This window comes from Leptopilina heterotoma, unplaced genomic scaffold (genome assembly GCF_015476425.1).
Source record: "Leptopilina heterotoma isolate Lh14 unplaced genomic scaffold, ASM1547642v1 Lhet_24, whole genome shotgun sequence".
Classification (NCBI taxonomy): domain Eukaryota; kingdom Metazoa; phylum Arthropoda; class Insecta; order Hymenoptera; family Figitidae; genus Leptopilina; species Leptopilina heterotoma.
The window spans coordinates 3,366,424-3,385,522 of NW_025110956.1; the positions used below are offsets into that span (position 1 = coordinate 3,366,424).

The following is a 19,099-nucleotide window of genomic DNA, read 5'->3' on the forward strand; positions in this document are numbered from 1 at the left end:
ATTATTATTATTATTATTATTATTATTATTATTATTATTATTATTATTATTATTATTATTATTATTATTATTATTATTATTATTATTATTATTATTATTATTATTATTATATTATTATTATTATTATTATTATTATTATTATTATTATTATTATTATTATTATTATTATTATTATTATTATTATTATTATTATTATTATTATTATTATTATTATTATTATTATTATTATTATTATTATTATTATATTATTATTATTATTATTATTATATTATTATTATTATTATTATTATTATTATTATTATTATATTATTATTATTATTATTATTATTATTATTATTATTATTATTATTATATTATTATTATTATTATTATTATTATTATTATTATTATTATATTATTATTATTATTATTATTATTATTATTATTATTATTATTATTATTATTATTATTATTATTATTATTATTATTATTATTATTATTATTATTATTATTATTATTATTATTATTATTATTATTATTATTATTATTATTATTATTATTATTATTATTATTATTATTATTATTATTATTATTATTATTATTATTATTATTATTATTATTATTATTATTATTATTATTATTATTATTATTATTATTATTATTATTATTATTATTATTATTATTATTATTATTATTATTATTATTATTATTATATTATTATTATTATTATTATTATTATTATTATATTATTATTATTATTATTATTATTATTATTATTATTATTATTATTATTATTATTATTTATTATTATTATTATTATTATTATTATTATTATTATTATTATTATTATTTATTTATTAAAGGAACGAACAAATTTTTTGATTAAAATAAAAGTAAATAATTAATTAAATTTTAATAAATTTCTTTTTATGGTTATTAGTCCTAAATGGAAAAAATAATAAAAATCAAACACTTCTTACTACTTAATTATGTACGAAAATAATTTAGTTCTAATACAAATTTTAGGATAAGAACTCCGGAACTGATTTGCATCCACGTAGACCGTCAAAAATAAGCATGGATGAAAACGAAGATGCGGACTTTATAGACGAAGTAAGTAATTTTATGCTTTATATGTATAATATGTGATTAACAATACAATTTATAATCAATTTTCATTGATTATAAATAATTTTTTAAAATCTAAATAATTTTTCGCTCCTTGTCGCAATGCAAAATAAACAAGAAGCTACTATTTTTCATAAATTCTTAATCACATTCACTCATTAAAAGCGAAGTATCAGCAAAATCAGTAATATTATTTTTAATTCTGAGAGTCCACTCTCACAATAACTCAAAAAATATTATTATTGTTATCAATAATAATAATAATCATTCAAACAACGGGACTTTCTTTATCGACTATGAAGATTCTTGAACAGGGATGCTATTCTGTAATTCACGCTGACTTTTATTTCAGCCTTACTATGTCTCACTCTTATTTAACCCTCATCTCACTCTTATTTCACTCACACTTTCACTAACTCACATTATCCCTCTCATTTCACCCTGACGATAACTTCATTTTCACTTTCACTCTCACTTCCCCTCACTATCATTCTCGCTTATCACTTACTTTCTCTCTCAATGTCATTTTAACCTTCAAATGGAGTTAGAAACACTCTTATTTCACAATCACTTTCACTCTCAATTCACCCGCACTTTCAAATCAAATGACTTTCATATCACTCTTATTTTATACCCTCACCCTTACTCTTCCTTTCCTTTCACTCATAATTTCACATACGTTTCAAGTTAACTTTTTCTCTCATTCACACACTAGCTTTAAATAACTTTCACTTATTTCATTTCCTATTCCCCTTACTTTCTTCCTCACTCTCACCTTCAGCCTTACTTTCTACTACTCTCACTCTTAACTTCAAATGGCTTTCACATCACTTTTATTTTACCCTTACTCTCTCACATTCTTATTCTAACTTCAAAATAAATTTTGCTCACTCTTACTTTACCCTCACTTTTACTTCATTCTTACACACACATTCACTCTCATTTCACTCACTATAACTCTCGAGTCCCAAAGCTTACGCTCTCACTCTTTCTTCAAATAACTTACACTTACTCTCATTTTTACTTCACTCTGACTCTCACTTTCTCTCCCGCATCACTCAAACTTTAAATGTTTTTTTATCTCTATCACTTCACCCTTACTGTTACTTCATTCTCACTTACACTACCACTCTCGCTTCACCCTTACATTCACTCTCACTCTCATTACTTACATACTTTTACTCTTGATTTCCCAAACTTACTCTCTCACTCTAAATTCAAGTAACATACATTTACTCTCAATTTTACTTCACTCTGACTCAGCTTCCCTCTCGCTTCACTCTTACTTTCTCTTTCACTCAAACTGCAAATGACATTTGCTCACTATCACTTTACCTAGACTGTTAACTCATTCTCACTTACACTTTCACTCTCGCTTTATCCTTACTTTCCCTCTCACTCTCATTTCACTCGCTATAACTCTCGATTTCTCAAACTTAGTGTCATACTCTATCTTTAAATAACTTACACTTACTCGCATCACTTACTTCCTCTATTACTCAAACTTTAAATGAGTTTGGTTCACTGTTACTTCATTCTCACTTACACTTTCACTCTCGCTTCACCCTAACTTTCACACTCATTTCACATTCACTTTCACTCTTAATTCTCTAAACTTACTCTTTCACTCAAACTTCAAATGACTGTTGCTCACTATCACTTTACCCTCACTTTACCCTTACTTTTCCTTCCCCATAATTCAAATGAGAGTGAGTAAGAAAGTCAGGGTGGTGCTAGAGTAATAGTCTGTAAGTGTGCAGTGAGGGTAAAGTGAAGAATGTGTAAAAAAACGTGGTGTGTGAGTGAGTGAGTGAAATTGAGAGTGAAAGTTCTGGCTAAGTAAGAATAATTCTGAACTAAAAACGAGTGAATGTGAAACTAATTAAATATTAAAAGGGTAAAATGTATATGAAAGTAAAGATGAAGTGAGAGAGTGAGTGTTAAGCGAAACTGAGAGTGAAATAAAATTAAGGGTGATGTGGATATGAAAATGAGAGTGTGTGTGAAATGGAAGTGGATTTAGAGTAAAGTGAAGTTACAGAATAGCATCCCAGTATGAACGAACCAAATATTGGCGAGCTAGTGTTGGGGAAATAAAAATCCGATGGTCAGTACCGCAATATAATAGATTTTCTGCTTGGGGGTTTTAACAAAAACATCAACATCAAAATACCAAGATATTTTTAAGTAGAGCAATAGTTATTAAAGAAGCTCCAACTAGCACACAATTATCAACACCCATTGTATTTTGGACAATCAATTTTAAAGTGTAATATTTTTTTGCGTAAAACCAACATAAAATGTTGAAAAATAAAGTGTGTGCTGATGATTGGGTATAAGTTGCAGCTACATTGATTTCTGGGATTACTATATGTCTGTAAACATTTTCTTTTATAGGATCCCGACAATGGCTCTGGTTTCACAGAAGATAGTTGGTCAACAACATCGGATAATTTAGCTGACAATTCTTCGACTGGTCAACTTTCAACCTCATCATTGTCGTTGACATTAAACTCAAGTAATAGAGCTTCTGTAGAAATTGATGATTTGTCAACATCGGATGTCTTAGTTAGTTCTCCTGCTTCGACTAGTATTAATTCACTCTTATTATCACCATCGAGATCCGGCTCAAATAGTAGCGCTGCTTTACAAGAAGCTATTTTGTCTCTTGCTTCGATTGATTCTACCGCTTCGAATAGTCAACCATTATCCGATAACGCAAATGTGTCTATTAGTAATTTTGAATCACTTTCCGGGATGAATGATCTGTCTAATGTTTCTTCAAGTGTATCAATCATTTCTAATACTTTTGCAAATTCTGTTCTTTCGGAATTTGAAATTAGCACCGACGAAGATAAAGAATTTACAAGTGAATGGCTATTTTTACCACTGTATGAAGGAACAGACACGTCAAATGGGGATGTTTTACGCCAAATACTGGATATTCATATTTCCAGTGCAGGAACAAAACAAATTTTGGACAAGACAATACAACTTATTGTATCTACATTGCCACCAGGAGCCAGTAATTTCCCGAAGTCGAGATATTTTGTTTTAAAAATTATAAATCAATTAATGCCTCATTCGTTCTCTGAAACATTCATCAGACACAGGATCTGTGATGTATGTTTTAATTATATAGGTAAATTGGATCTAATCCCACGAAACACAACCTGCAACGTTTGTTCGAACTCCGATTTAAATGGTTTGATTATGCAATTTAGTATCACAACTGCCATACAGGATGCATTCGAAGTCGGGAATCTGAAACGTTTCATAGATGAATATGAAGAAGAGTGCAATTCTCAGCAACTAGATCACATTATTTACGATATAACTTCTGGTCATGAGTTCAAGCATTTGAAAGCCACAGTAATTATGGGGAAGTATGATTTATGTTTAATTTGGAACGCTGACGGGATCCCGACGGATAATGACACTGGACAACTTTGGGCTTTACAAGCGCAAATTGTAAATGTCCACCCAAGGTATAGAAGAAGGTTTCAAATTCTTTCTGCTTTATACTACAGTAACAAGAAGTCCAAGCATAAACCGGAGATGTCATCATTTCTTAAACCATTTGTTGAAGAAACAAGGCAAATGTATGAAAATGGAGTTAATTGGAAAAATAAGGAAACAGGTGAAACTGTAACTAGTAAGGTGATTGCTCCAGTTGCTACATTGGATGCTCCAGCTAAAGCTGCTGGTATGGATACAATGCAGTATAATGGTGAATGCAGTTGCCCTACTTGTGAGCATCCTGGTGAGAATTATCAAAGAGGAAGAGGCAGAGGGTGTAAACGAGTTTTTCCAAACAGTGATAAGGAATATACGCTAAGAACTAAACAAAGAATATTGAACCAGGCAAGGAAAGCGATTTTCACTGGCAAGGAGCACGTAAAAGGTATAAAAGGGCCGTCGATTACATTTCTCATTCCACATTTTGACCCATCAAAAGGATTCGTGCCAGACTATATGCACGCTGTACTTTTGGGCGTTATGAAAATGTTACTGTTTCTTTGGTTCAATACAAGTAATAAAGATAAAGCTTTTTACATCAGCCCAAAAACAAAGGAAGAAATTAACTTACTTATGTCTGATATTAAACCTGAGGATAATGTTACGCGGACGCCAAGATCGCTAGAAGTTATAAAACACTGGAAAGCTTCAGAATTAAGAGCCTTTCTTCTTTTCTATGGACCGATTCTTCTGAAAAATAAACTGGAAAAAAAATATTATGACCATTTCTTGCTGCTTGTAAGAGCTATTCACATTCTGTTACAATCAGAGATCAACAGTGAAGAGATTAACTTAGCCGACACATATTTGTATTTGTTCGTAGATCAAGTTGAAGACTTGTACGGAATTGAAAAATGTACTTATAATGTTCATCAGCTATTGCACCTGGCTGGACACGTCAAAATGTGGGGACCTTTGTGGTCTTGGTCGGCTTTCCCGTTTGAAGATGGAAATGGATATCTTGTACGTATGGCACATGGAACGAAAAATTTAGAAGTGGAGTTAGCAAATACTATGAATTTTCGAAATGCTCTCAGGTTCATTGAAAATTTAATGGATTTACGACTTAAAGATAACGACTCTATTGGAACTACACTTGGAGCTAAAGTAGATTTTGAATTAATGGAAACACATCTTGCTGCCTTAAGAAATGCTACCGGATATTCAGAAGATCAACTGAAAAATAAAGTCAAATCAATTTATCGAAGATATAAAGTAAAAAATCAAAAGTATACTTCCATTCTTTACGCTAAAGAAACAAAACGAGTTAACTATTGTATTCACTGGAACAATCGTCAAAATTTCGGCAACATAAAATTCTTCATAAAAATTGACAATGTTATTTATGCAATGGTTCAAGAGCTTTTACGTTCATTTGATTATAATCCACATCTGCAAATAAATAACTCAGAGCTTGATCTGCGTTTTAACGACATTTTCATTCCGGTTCGAAATTCCTGTTGTATACATGCTCTACCTGTAGCACAAATAAGTGGAAAACTCGTTTTTATAAAGAATTATGTAAGCTTTCTCCCAAATGAAATGGAACATAAATAGAAAGTATTTGTACTACGTAAAATTTATTCGTTATTAAAAAGGTTTCGAAACTGTTATTGTTGTGCGTATGCTAATAAATTAATAATTTTTAAAAGTCAAGTTTATCTAAGTTTATTTTGACTATTTTTGAAACAAAAAACCTAAAAAACAGACTGCTGTAACTACTTTGTTTAATAAATTTATCATTTTTAAGCGTATAAATAACAGTTTTATTATTTCTTAGCAGGGCTTTTACATTTTTAGCTTAACTTCTTTAAAGAACCATAATAGCACAACATTTTAGCTAAAAATTGTCTGACAATATTGCGCGAACTCACTTAATCTAACATTTTCTTTAATTTTACTTACATTTAATTCACCCTCACTTTACCTTCATCCTCATTCTTACTTCGACTTCACTTACTTACATTTAGTTCACTCGCAATTGCACTTCACCCTCACTTTCAATTCACACTCACTTTCAATTTTACTTCTTTACATTTAATTCTCCCTCACTTGAACTTCATTGTCATTCTTACTTGAACTTCACTCTCTTACATTTAATTCACCCTCACTTTCTCTTCACACTCACTCTCATTTTCACTTCACACTTACATATAATTCTCCCTCAATTTAATTTCGTCCTCATTCTTACTTCAACTTCACTTACTTACATTTATTTCACTCGCAATTGTACTTCACCTGAACTTCATTGCCATTCTTACTTGAACTACACTCACTTACATTTAATTCACCATCACTTTCTCTTCACACTCACTCTCATTTTCACTTCACAATTACATATAATTCACCCTCAATTTAATTTCCTCCTCATTCTTACTTCCACTTCACTTACTTACATTTATTTCATTGCCATTCTTACTTGAACTTCACTCACTTACATTTAATTCACCATCACTTTCTCTTCACACTCACTCTCATTTTCACTTCACACTTACATATAATTCACCCTCAATTTAATTTCGTCCTCATTCTTACTTCCACTTCACTTACTTACATTTATTTCATTGCCATTCTTACTTGAACTTCACTCACTTACATTTAATTCACCATCACTTTCTCTTCACACTCACTCTCATTTTCACTTCACACTTACATATAATTCACCCTCAATTTAATTTCGTCCTCATTCTTACTTCCACTTCACTTACTTACATTTATTTCATTGCCATTCTTACTTGAACTTCACTCACTTACATTTAATTCACCATCACTTTCTCTTCACACTCACTCTCATTTTCACTTCACACTTACATATAATTCACCCTCAATTTAATTTCGTCCTTATTCTTACTTCCACTTCACTTACTTACATGTAGTTCACTCGCATTTGTACTTCACTTGAACTTCATTGCCATTCTTACTTGAACTTTACTCACTTACATTGAATTCACCATCACTTTCTCTTCACACTCACTCTCATTTTCACTTCACACTTACATATAATTCACCCTCAATTTAATTTCCTCCTCATTCTTACTTCCACTTCACTTACTTACATTTATTTCATTGCCATTCTTACTTGAACTTCACTCACTTACATTTAATTCACCATCACTTTCTCTTCACACTCACTCTCATTTTCACTTCACACTTACATATAATTCACCCTCAATTTAATTTCGTCCTCATTCTTACTTCCACTTCACTTACTTACATGTAGTTCACTCGCAATTGTACTTCACTTGAAATTCATTGTCATTTTTACTCGAACTTCACTCACTTACATTTAATTCACCCTCACTTTCTCTTCACACTCACTCTCATTTTCACTTCACACTTACATATAATTCACCCTTAATTTAATTTCGTCCACATTCTTACTTCCACTTCACTTACTTACATGTAGTTCACTCGCAATTGTACTTCACTTGAAATTCATTGTCATTTTTACTCGAACTTCACTCACTTACATTTAATTCACCCTCACTTTCTCTTCACACTCACTCTCATTTTCACTTCACACTTACATATAATTCACCCTTAATTTAATTTCGTCCACATTCTTACTTCAACTTCACTTACTTACATGTAGTTCACTCGCAATTGTACTTTTCTTGAACATCATTGCCATTTTTACTCGAAATTCACACACTTACATTGAATTCACCCTCACTTTCTCTTCACACTCACTCTCATTTTCACATCACACTAACATATAATTCACCCTCAATTTAATTTCGCCCTCATTCTTACTGCAACTTCACTTACTTACATTTAGTTCACTCGCAATTGTACTTCACTTGAACTTCATTGTCATTCTTACTTGAACTTTACTAACATACATTTAATTCACTCTCTCTTTCGCTTCACACTCACTCTCAATTTTACTTCACCTTTACATTTAATTCTCCCTCACTTTAACTTGATTCTAATTCTTACTTGAACTACACTCACTTTTACTCTCTTAAATTTAATTCACCCTAACTTTCTCTTTACACTCACTCTTTTTTTCACTTTACACTTACATTTGATTTACCCTCACTTTAAACCCATCCTCAATTTCGCTTTACTCTCATTTTCACTATCACTTCGCACTTACAATTAATTCACCATCATTTTCAACTTTATCCTCAATTTTACTTTAACATTACACTTACATTTAATTCACCCTCACTTTAAACCCATCCTTAATTTCACTATACTCTCACTTTCACTATCACTTCACACTTACATTTAATTCACCTTCACTTTTTCTTCACACTTACATTTAATTAACCCTCACTTTAAATCCAAAGTTAATTTAACTTTACTCTCACTTTTAATATCATTTCTCACTTACATTTAATTTAACATCACTTTAACTTCGTTCTTATTCTTACTTCAACTTTACTTACTCACTTTTACTCACTTACATTTAATTCACCCTCACTTTCTCTATACACTCACTCTTATTTTGACTTCACACTCGCATTTTATTTACCCTAACTTTAACTGCATCCTCAATTTCACTTTACTCTTACTTTCACTATCGCTTCACACTTACATTTAATTCACCCTCACTTTCTTTTCACGCCTACTTACATTTAATTCACTTTTGTTTTAACTCCATCCTAAATTTCATTTTACTCTCACTTTCACTATTACTTCACACTTACATTTAATTTACCCTCATTTTAACTCGATCCTCAATATCACTTTCACTATTAGTTCACGTTTACATTTTATTCACCCTCACCCCCATAGTTTACAACTATTTTTGAGCTATTTTGCCATGGTTGTGTCTCGGGAGAGACAGTGTTTTCTAAGCTGGAATTTTGGCATGGAAGAGGATTTCTACAATTTTTAAATAGCTTATAACTATTTTCCATGTTGGGCCTGGGTAAAGAAATTTGTGTTTTTTAAACCAGAGTTTTGACATGGATGGGGATTCCTATTTTTTAATTATTCGTAACTATTTTGACATGGTTAATCGAACTTTGTAAAAATAGATCATGAAAATTAAATAATGATAAAAAATAGATGAAATAAAAATCATTTGGTATGAAAATAGATGATTTTATACCAACTTTATTGACTTCATAGAGAGCCCTCATAGGAACCCTTTTTTACATGTAGGTTAAAAAATAGGTCAAATGTGACCTCAATTTTGACCTATGGTAACGACCCTTTAAAAAGCTCTTATGGGACCTCTTTTTGACCTGTGGGTAAAAAGTAGGTCAACATTACCTACATTTTGACGTAACGTGACGGCCCTCAAGAGGGGCCCTTAAAATCCCTGACTCTGGCGCGACAATATTTTGTAGCTCTAATTTGACTTAAGTTTTAACTTTTATATATTATTTGTCTTTTATATATTATAACTGCCTAAGATTCTATAATGGTCCCCTCTCCCAAAAGGCAAAATATGACCTACTTTTTTACCTACCAGGCAAAAGAAGGACCTATATGGGCACCATAAAGAATCGTTACGATATGTGTTTATTTATACCAATTTTGGACAATTTTTATATACAGGTCAAAAGTAGGCCGCATGGCCTAATAAATTCCTTATTAACCTGATAACCTGCCAATGTTGCGTCAACATAATTAATGTTGAGTCAATGTTGTGTGTACATTGTTCGGAAATTTTTGCAATATTGCTATGCAATATCGGCACAAATTCGCGTAAGTCTGTAGGGTGAGATACTCATGTGATACTCAAGCAAATTTTTTGTGATACTCACGCGAATCTCACGCGAATCTCACGTGAGATACTCACGCGAGTCTCACGTGAGAAACTCACGCGAATTTTTCCACCTGGGTTTGTATATTTTAAACTTTCCGTCTAAATAATAGTCCAGTCAAATTAGTCGAAAAAGAGGGCATATCAGGTTTTATCTCAGGACCGCAATTTTTTTGCTTAAACCCTTCATTGTGGGGTCAAAATAAAGGGCCTAAATTTGGTTCTTCGAACTCCGTCGGGAAAGCAACAAATTTTTGCAAAATAGGTGCAAAAAATCAGTTTTTTGAAAATTACCGCTTTTCATTACATTTAAGGGTAAAAATAGTTATAATAGAAAAGAAAGTGTATAAAATTCTGAGCAATTTACAAAAAAAGTGATCCTTGTAGCTCAAAAATTGACCGAGATATGCCCTCCGCAAGAAACCCGTTTTTTTCGTGATTTTAGCCAAAATTCGTTATTTTTCAGTTTTTTCAGAATGACTTCTAAAATATTGATTTTTTTAAAAAATGACCAACAGAGGACTTAAAGCTGACTAAATTCCTGACAATTTGCGATAAAGAACAATAAAATAGCTTTAATAGTTTTAGAGATACAGTCTCTCAAAGTTGACCCTTTTTGAGGTTAAATTGCAAAAAATTCTGTTTTTCGCAAATAAATATAAGTTTTTGTAATGTTTTAAATCTAGACATACACAAACGTTATCAAACGATTATTTTGTTCATGAAAAACATGTAAATAAACTCAATTACGAAAAATTAAAAAAAGTACTGAATTTTACTACTAAATGGTCATATATTTTGAAGTGTTTTGTTTATTTTACAGTTCATCCACACATAATTTAATCATGTTTGATAACGTTTGTGTATGTCTAGATTTAAAACATAACAAAAACTTATATTTATTTGCGAAAAACAGAATTTTTTGCAATTTAACCTCAAAAAGGGTCAACTTTGAGAGACTGTATCTCTAAAACTATTAAAGCTATTTTATTGTTCTTTATCGCAAATTGTCAGGAATTTAGTCAGCTTTAAGTCCTCTGTTGGTCATTTTTTTAAAAAATCAATATTTTAGAAGTCATTCTGAAAAAACTGAAAAATAGCGAATTTTGGCTAAAATCACGAAAAAACGAGTTTCTTGCGGAGGGCATATTTCGGTCAATTTTTGAGCTACAAGGTTCACTTTTTTTGTAAATTAATCAGAATTTTATACACTTTATTTTTTATAATAACTATTTTTACCCTTAAATGTAGTGGAAAGCGGTAATTTTCAAAAAACTGATTTTTTGCACCTATTTTGCAAAAATTTGTTGCTTTCCCGACGGAGTTCGAAGAACCAAATTTAGGCCCTTTATTTTGACCCCAAAATGAAGGGTTGAAGCACAAAAAAATTGCGGTCCTGAGTTAAAAACTCTAAAAGTATTAATTTGACTGGACTATAAGTCTATAGGAAAAAACTAGAACCCAAAACCGACAAAATTTACCTTCTTACAATGAGGAACCATTAGAGACGGTCAACCTAAAACAAAACCTATAAAACAAACCAGATATGACAAACCTTTAGAAACTATAAAATATGTTAAACATTTTATAATTTTGCTTGTAGGAAAGAAAATTTTAGTTATAATAATAAATAGAACAGTTCATTTCAATCATTTATAAAATAATAATTATTTTCAAATAGACTAAAATTATTAGAATAAAAACAGTTGGTTTGAAAAATATCTAAGTTTTATACATTTACATATAACTGTTTGGTAAAAAAAAAATTCCAAAAATTTTTAAATTACTTTTTTCATGATGTTTAATATTGTAAAAATCTTAATTTTTATCTTTTTTAAAGTAAGAAACTGTATAAAAATTACTTTTCGAAACAATTTATATTAACTGCTTCCAGTTTGATATTTTTGCAAAAAAAATTAATAACTCTAGTTCAGACGATAATCACAGTTTTACTGAACTACATCCAAGACGAAAGATTAAAAGTTACCTTTTAATAAAAATATTTTTAAAAACAAAAAAAATTTCTCTTTTTGCAGATGAATATTTTGTACATTAAAAATAAAATGTAGAAGTAATTATATTGAGCGGAAGTTTCTTCTTACATTGAGATTTTATTTCTTTGGTATAATAATAAATAATAATTAATAAAATTTTGTTTCTTTAAAAAATGGCAAAAAATAATTGTTTCTATTTGGTGTCATTTTTTGCGCGTCACGCTTAGTTTTGAAAGACTCCTTTTAAATAATTCTAACATATGAATAGCTGATGTTTTGCAAGACAATTTAATGTTGACATATTCAAATATAATATCGTTTTTAATGACTTTAAAGAAGCGCAGTTAGTGTGTATTACCTTAAAAGGATAAATGCAGCACACAAGAATTGTATAGAAACCTAGAAAAAGAGAGTAACATGTATTTGAATATATGAACGTTCCTCTAAAAGTTTACGCAGTCTTTTTTCATGTCGAGCAACTCTGGAAAATGAAACAAAAGACACTGTTTTTCCGAACAAACTATATAGAATATGTCCATTCTGATTTCTAAACGACCTGGAAAAAGTAAAGACTTAACTCTGCGCTTTCCAACAGAGAGTCATATGTGAGCGATTTTTTCCTTTTCTACAAAAGATTACACATGTCAATTAATGACATGTATACAAAACCTTGAAAATTAAAAACATTCTTTCTTCACAAGACCGAAATTATATTCATTCTAGTAAATTTTTGTATTAGTTTTAAAAAAAAATTCTGCATATTTATATATAAAATTCGACCAAACTTTTTTGCGTTACATTATTTATTTTTTCTTAAAAGGAAACCTATTTTTAAAGGCATATAACTCTGCAATTATTGAATTTCGAAAAATTCACCAACAGAAAAAAGTCCATTTTTTGAAAATGTTAAAAAAATATTTTCTTTAATGAAAATAAAGAACAATTTTTTGTCCGAAACCACTTGAAATTAAGCAGGCTGAACACGGTCGGTGATAAAAATAAATTTTATGCCCGAAAAATAGATTTTTTTATAGAATTTAAGACGAGACATATAAAAGTAATAAAATCCTAAAATATAAGCTTTTAAAAAAATTAATTGTTTAAATTGCGGGAATTGCAGTTATACCATTTTCAACGAAATTGTAAATTTCAAATCATATTTTCGACAAAACTTAATAGATTTAAATTTGTTATATAGTAAATTTTAAATCATTTTTTGTGTACTTGTCAATTAAAAAACTCTTTTATCAACAAAAAATCTTTAACCCCTCTTTTTTTAAAAACAAACCTTGTTTTTCAATTTAAAGTATTTTTTTTGAATTAAAAAGTTTTCAGAAATTTTTTTTTTTAATCATATATCTATCGATTGTCATTACAAAAATTGAATATTCTTAGAAAAAAAATTTGAAAATTACCTTTATTAGAAAAAGAAATTTTTAGAAAATGACCTTCATTAAAAAAAAGTTTTTTTTAGAAATTCACCTTTATTAGAAAAAAAAGTTTGGAATTATAAAAAATTCGAAAATATGTTTTAGAAAAACTATACCCCAACCTAAAAACTACCTCTTTTTTAATTTATTTTTTATAATTTTCATTGGAAAGATTAGATTTTTTCCAATAAATTATGTCAATTTAAAGATGAAATATAATGAAATGAAATGAAATTGAAGTTTAATTTAATCAAATTAAAAAATTGAATTTAATTTAAAAATAAAAATTTTCAAGAACATAAAAAAAAACTTTTTGTTTATTTTATTGAAAACCCATTGTTGTACTATTTTTTAACTTTACATAATTTATTGGAAAAGAACTCATCTTTCCAATAAGAAGGATTAAATATGATTAAAAAATAAAAAAAGATGTAGTTTATGTAAAAATTAAAAAATAAGATTTATTTTTTAAGAAAGAGGGGGGGTTAAATAAAGTTTTGTTTAAAAATAGTTTTGGAATTGAAAAAACACAAAAAATCCATTATATAAAATTTAATATTTAATTTATTTTTTTCAAAGTCTGTCGTTTTCCTGAAATTAAAGAATAAAAATTTTAATGTCTAATAACTTTTTTAAAAATAAGGGTATCTTATTCTTTTTCCTTCTCAACCTGAAAGAACTTTTATTCCTCTTTAAAAATCAGTTAAGAAATTTTTTTAAAATGTTTAAAAATAACAAAATAATAGCCATTTTTCTAAAAACAGTCTTAAATAGAAGTTACTACTCAAAAACCCAAACTTAGTTTTTACTAAAACATTTTTTTATATAATTTTTACATAAAAAAGAACATTTTTTATAAGAATTTAACTTGCACCCGATTTTAGTAAAGGAAGAAAAAATTATTTTTTTCTTTTTTTAAAGAAACATTTCATTTTTCTCATATAAAATACAGTAGATATAAAAAAATTTCTGAAATAAAAGTTGCTTCCCTTGAAAAAATGTAAGAAAATGTCTCTAGACATTTATCTTCATACTGTATTTTTTTAAAAAAATTTTCAAAAATTTGATTAAAGGGTAAAATATTATCAATAACGTAATTTTGTTTCATGCATTATATAACATACACTAAAAATAAGTCCTTTAATGGTTGAAAGAATTATAGTTTTATTGTAAAAAGAATCTTTTAAACTCAAAAAGGTTTGACGTTTATTGACAAAAAAATAAAGAATAAAAGAATTCTTTTATTTTTTAAATGAAATCCTTTTATTACTAAAGGATTAATTTTAATTTAACTAATGAAAAAAAACTGGCACCTAGTTATTGCACCCAGTTATTTTTTATAATTAAATTTTAAATTTAACTATTTTTCAAGAAGCTGCGTAACTTGCACTCAGTTATCAACACACACTTCATTTTTCAAAATTTGATGTTGTATTACCTACACAAACAAATATTTAACTTAAAAATTTGATTTCTAAAATTAAATAACTGGGTGCCAGTTTCAGCTTCACTTTTAACCAACAAATTGTAAAAAGTTCGAAGTAATATTAATATTCAATTATAATAAATATTTATAAATTTATAAATTTTATAAATATTTATAATAAATAAATAAATTTGAAATTATTATGTATTACATATTACAACTTAAACTAATTGCATACTCAGCTGCCATATTTTTAAACTATGGATGGTCTACAGCAAGATAGTTTCAAAGTTTGATTCTGCGTAAGAAAATTATATAACAAATGTTAATAAAATATAATGAAAAACATAAAGACATTAGCAGTTGCTTTTACAGCACGTTAGCAATTTCGACAGAGTAAAAGTATCAAACTTTGAAAATTGATTTATTTAAAATTTAATTAAAATGTTCACTATAAATAAAAGTTCTTAAGGTGATATAATCATTATCATTAGCCAGAGAAGAAATTTCAGCAGGATTATCGTATGGATCTAGTAAGATTTCCTCACGAGGACCCTGTAATAACTTTTTTAAAAAACTAATCTTTCTTCTTATATATGTGACAAATAATAAATTAAGGGGACACTACACCTTAAAGAATAAAAAAAAAAAAAATGCAATTTTTTTAAGAATAAAAACCCAATGGGAAATGCCAGTGTAGTGCCGATGTTCACCACTGGCTTAGTACTCAGACGATTGTTCGGCGTAGTCTAGCCGAGCCTCGACAACTAGTGCTGGCGCAGTACAGAATTTTTGTTTCGCCAAAACTTGGACAAGCCACGGCGGCAAGTGCTGGCTGAGTATAGAAAAATTGTTCACAACGCTCTTTGCCAACACTGATTTTTTGACATAAACTTGAAAAAAATTATAAAAAAAGTTTATAAATGTTTATAAATATAAATTTATTCAAAAAATTAATATTTTACTTTTTGGTTGTTCATTTTTTATTCTTATTAAATTTAATAATAACAATTTAACACAATTGTCTAATTTTGTAAATAATAAATTATTTAAACAAATTAAAATTATAAACAAAATTTAAACTTTAATCTCAATAATAATTTGGTTCCTATTAAAATACTATTATACTTCTTACTATGAATAAAAAATTATTAAAAAATTATCACGTAATTTAAGAATTACGTAAAATGTTAAATGCAGTAAGTAAAGTAATTTAATTTAATTATTAAAAATTTAGTTCAATTTATTTGATTTCAATTTATTATTTCTAACGTATCCCTATTTTTTTCTCATCTTTGACTCAATAGTTGTATGTCTGAATGATACTGAGATATTAATACTTTACTGTACACATGTGTCGTTAGCACAGTGGTTAGAGCGTTAGTCTGTTAGTCCGTAGGTCGTAGGTTCGATTCCCCTCGTCAGCAATTTTGTTTATTTTCATAGGTTTGCGATATTTCTAGATTCCAATCGTTAGGTACTAAAATATGAAAATCTAATGCACACTTACTGTAATTGTTTATTATTTAATTTTTAAATGTTATAAACAATTTTTTTCTAATTTATTTACTATATCCATTGTTAGTCTCCATCTTTAATACAATTTCTTTAAGAAGAGGAATATTTTATGAATAATAACTATTTATTAATATTATTTACCATTTTGTTGTTAAATTATTTATAATTATGAATTTACGACTAATTAATAACAATACGGCATTTATTGCGGCAATATTCTCAGCCAGCACTGTCTGTCAGCACTGACAGACAGTACTTCGGCAGCGCCGGACGGCGTTATCATCCCAGTGCCATGCCAGTGCTGGCTCTCAGCCTTGCCGCCAGTGCTGCCAGTGCTGGCGAAGTACTACGCCAGTTGTAAATTTCCCATTGGGAAGAAGTAGAGAGTTGAAAAGAATTAAAAATTTCTAATTTCTTTTAATTCCTCACTTCTTAATATGGGAAAAGATATCTAAATGAAATTTTGCACATATATTCTCACAACAAAATATTTTACATACAAATTTGTTTTCTGAATTTTTTGGCATGTTTTTTTGGCCCCTGCAGATTTCTGAAAAAAACATCAAAAAATTACAGCGGGCGTTATTTTGGCTCACTATAGAACGTCTCAATAAATAAGAAAAGTGTGTTTTAATCAAGTATATGTAACGATTCCACTATATAGAGTGAACTAAAAAAAATGTTATCAAAGAATAATAAATGGCGGCATTTTTCCAAATTTGGACGATTTTTGGTGCCATAAAAACCGTTGTAAATCGAAAAGTTTATTACCGATCTTTAAATCCGTAGTTCATTCTACAGTGGTTTCGATGATGATTTAAACCCACTTTTTATATTTTTTCCGACGTTCAAGTGAACCAAAATTACGGTCGCTGTGATTTTTTGATATTTTTTATCAAAAGTCTGCAAAGGCCAAGAAACAAGCCAGATAATTCCAAACAAATTTCTTTTGTAAAATATTATGTTGTGAAAACAGGGGCGTAGCCAAAAATAAGTTTCGGGGGGGGGGGGTTATGGAATTTGATAAGAGGTGTACTCAGAATAAAATTAAAAAATTAGGCTTTAACATATATGTTTTTTCAAAATTCCGGGGGGTGGACCCCCAAACCCCCCCCCCTGGCTACACCCCTGTGTGAAAATATATGTGCAAAGTTTCAATTAGATGTCCTCTTATATGGTTATTTTGTTTCATATTTCATGGCACATTAAAAAATAATTTATAAATCTTTAAATTTTTTAACAAAATCCGAACATCGCTAAAAATACAAGAGCCTAACCAGTTTTTGCACCTTTCCCCACCAGAAACCTGCTAAACTTTAGCTTCAGGAATAAGGAAAATTAGGAAAATTTCTACACGGGAGGAACTTTGGGAATAATGATAACTTAATTTTCATCTTTCATACCAGAGAAGAAATAAATAACTCTGAAATTTTTTGCATCTAATTTAAAATACATCTATGTTAATATGATATTTCTTTGTCATCAGACCTTATTGTGCATTGTTCGTTATAGTCAATTGCGTAGCTCTAGTCAGTGGAGGTAACCTTCGATCTCGCAGTATACATATATTTACAGGAGCGCAGGTGATTCTGCGCCTGTACATGTAAATGCATCCCTAGGGTGAAGATGGTTCAGTAAAGGACATTTATAATTCACACCAGGAGTGAAGGAGAACCAAGGAATTGAGAAATAGTCCGCACATTCGTGTACAGTTTCTCGTCTGATGTAAAAATATAAAAGAATGAAAGTATATTTCTGCAGCAAAAATCAAATTTAAGATGAAAATTATTATTAAAAACGAGCTCAGAAATATATTATTCTTTGTAGGTAATTTTCACGAAAATATATTGCGAAATTAGTTCTCTCTGTATCTAATGTAATAAAAATGATTAAATAATGTTTAATAACAGCTTTTTCGATTGCAATAAAATTGCATACTATTATTAAATTGTTAAATATTCCATTATTTCTTTTAATAATACTAGAGAATTAATTTTTTAACATACTCTATGTAGAGCAATGTATACATAACTAATATAAATTTATTTTAACTGAAATTTATGTTTTAACCACACTGAACAAAATTTAATTGAATCAGGAAAATTTTAGTTGGTTGAAGTAATTATCGGAATCGCATAAAAACGAGTCAATTATGGTATTGGATCGAGAAAATGATTTTCTTGGCATGGAATACTTGATAAGAACACATATGTTCTTGATCCAAGAAAACATGGAATTTGACCAAGAAATTAATCAATGTGTAAGAAATGTTAAATATATTAAGTCAAGAGAATTTATACATCAAATCAAGTTAGGAATGTAATTTTGACAAGAATTATTTAAATTTTCAATAAAGAAAAAAGTTATTTCAAGAAGTACAAAA

At 28.7% G+C, this 19,099-nt stretch overlaps 1 protein-coding gene across 8 annotated transcripts in view; it reads right to left on the reverse strand.

The window, feature by feature from the left end:
• The window catches only part of LOC122502831 (lachesin-like), a 351,041-nt gene that overhangs the window by 91,550 nt on the left and 240,392 nt on the right, over nucleotides 1-19,099 (reverse strand). The window lies entirely within an intron of this gene.